The sequence below is a fragment of the Herpailurus yagouaroundi genome, unplaced genomic scaffold, assembly GCF_014898765.1.
Source record: "Herpailurus yagouaroundi ecotype Mexico unplaced genomic scaffold, PumYag 139, whole genome shotgun sequence".
Taxonomy (NCBI): Eukaryota; Metazoa; Chordata; class Mammalia; order Carnivora; family Felidae; genus Herpailurus; species Herpailurus yagouaroundi.
This window is the reverse complement of record NW_024412394.1, coordinates 57,662,098-57,664,333: the sequence shown is the minus strand read 5'-3', so window position 1 is coordinate 57,664,333 and position 2,236 is coordinate 57,662,098. Positions and strand designations below refer to the sequence as shown.

The following is a 2,236-nucleotide window of genomic DNA, read 5'->3' as shown; positions in this document are numbered from 1 at the left end:
ATCAGGGCTACTTTCTATCCTGTCTCCCAGCACAAGGCCCTCCTCCACGCCTTCTCCCTTGTTGCGCCTGCTTGTCATCGTATGCCACTTTTTGTTCATCAGATTTACATTTCAAAATTTCCGTATTGCTGCCGTACATTAATTATTAATCTCCCACCAGCCCCTTCTGTGGAAGCATTTTAAACTTTGATTTTGCTCTCCATTCTGAGGAGGATAAGCTTTAATCATGACCCCTTACTACTGGGTCTTTTCCTTTTCTTATTCTATGAGGAATTTACTGTATATGTTGCTAGATGTGTACACACTTAGGAGGACCTCACGGATTTTTTTTTTTTTTTTTTTTTTTTTTTGAAGCAGCCTCCAAATGCTGGAGATGGAGAATCACCATTGTCTTCCAGGGTCGTCGAAAGCTCTTTTGACAGATTCTGGGTTATTTTACACACAAGGATTTTACTAAGATTTAATTAGGGTTACGGTAGTAAAAAATTAACCAATTTTGTTTTGACTCTGTTAACCAGCTGCCTGCTGTTCAAGCCACCACGAACTGTCAGACCAATTGTCGCCGTGGCCCCTGCCTTTGATGGGGTCTTCCCTCTGCTTGTAACCCCAGAGGTTGCTTGAGTGTTGCTTATTGATTTCATTTCACATTTAATCAAAGGAAACAGATCAAACTTACCATTTCAAGTTATCTTTCAATGTGACTTCTTGATGGTTATGATTTTTTGGTAACATGTCCGTCTCTGAAATCAGCTTACTCCTTGTGCCAGCGATTCTTAATATTTTAGGAGGATCACTTATCTCTAAGAGTTTTATAAAAGCTATAAAGGTGAAGTATGTGTGCGTGTGTGTGTGTGTGTGTGTGTATGCGCTCGTGCACATATACTTTCTCCATACTATCTCAGGAGGTCCCCAGGGCCCTGAACGATTATGCATGAAACTTTAAGGTTCTTGGACCTTAGATGGAGAATTCATGATTTAGCATAGAAGTTCCTGAGTTTCACTGTCCCACTTTCTGACCTCTACCTACCATGAACCCCAGCTGGAAGCTGTGTTGTATTTAGTATCACATATAAGGGTCCTAACATGATGTCTGTATCAGTTGCACAATTTAGTGGTTGTGTAGAATTTTGGGTACCAACTCTGTTAGTTTTTGGTGCTGCAGCTGAATTTACTTGGTGCTATATTCTACGTGGGGTCCTCTTGATTTCACTTTTGCTGTTGAGCAATGGGTCTGATGTTGTAAATACCAGTTGAAGGATCACAGCTCATGGAAGAAAACCACCTGACTAGGAAGCAGGTGAGATGGCTTTAGGGTCCTTCTTGCTATGACCCAACTGTGTGACGTTGGGCAAGTCACTTCATCTTTCTGGGCTTTAGTTTCCTAATAATAGCTACCAATTATGGTGTCCATGCTATGTGCTGGCTAAGTGGTTTACATCTATTGTCGCATCTCACACTCACAAGGACCATAAGAGACCGCTTCTGTTAGCCTCACTTGAGAGTTGAGAAAACTCAGGTTTGGAAAGGTGAAGAGGGCAGAGCCTGGATTTGCACTTAAATGTGTCCTATTGAAGAGTCCAAGCTTAGTGATTTTTGTATTCTCTGTGCTGCACAGCTTACTGTGTAAAGTGAGGCACTGGGACTAAACCACCTCAAACATCGTACAGCTCTAAAAGAGGCCACTAGGAGCCCTATTGACTAGAAAATATTCTAATCCTTTAAAAAAAAGATTTAAAAAACAGCTGTTTTGAGCTATAATTTGACAAACAATAAACTGCTTATACTTAAAGTGTACCTTTTGTTGAGTTTTGACCTACCTGTCCATCTGTGAAGCCATCATCGCTATCAAGATAATGGACGTATCCATTACTCCCTAAAGTTTCACTTGCCCCTTGGTAATCTCTCCTTCCCAAACTTCCCTGCACCTCGTCCAAAGGTAATCGCTAACCTACTTTCTGTCACTATAGATTAGTTTCCGTTTTCTGGAATATTTTTTTGATAAATAGAAATCTCTTGTCGTTATTTAAGTTTGATTTCCCCAGTGAGTAGTGATGCTCAGCATATTTTTATGTGCTTACTTGCTGTTGTGTATCATCCTTGGTGAAATGCCTGAATCTTTTGCCCATGTTTTGAATTGAATTGTTTATTGAATTTTTGAAAGATCTTTACGTATTCTGGATGTAAGTCCTCTACTAGGTATAGGATTTGAAAATATTTTATCCCAGTGTGGTTCTCA

General features: G+C 40.1%; 1 pseudogene; it reads right to left on the bottom strand.

Moving 5' to 3' along the window:
* LOC121030070 (forkhead box protein H1-like) overlaps positions 1 to 1,837 on the bottom strand; it is a 103,050-nt pseudogene extending 101,213 nt beyond the window's left edge.
* Between the last annotated feature and the right edge of the window lie 399 nt (positions 1,838 to 2,236).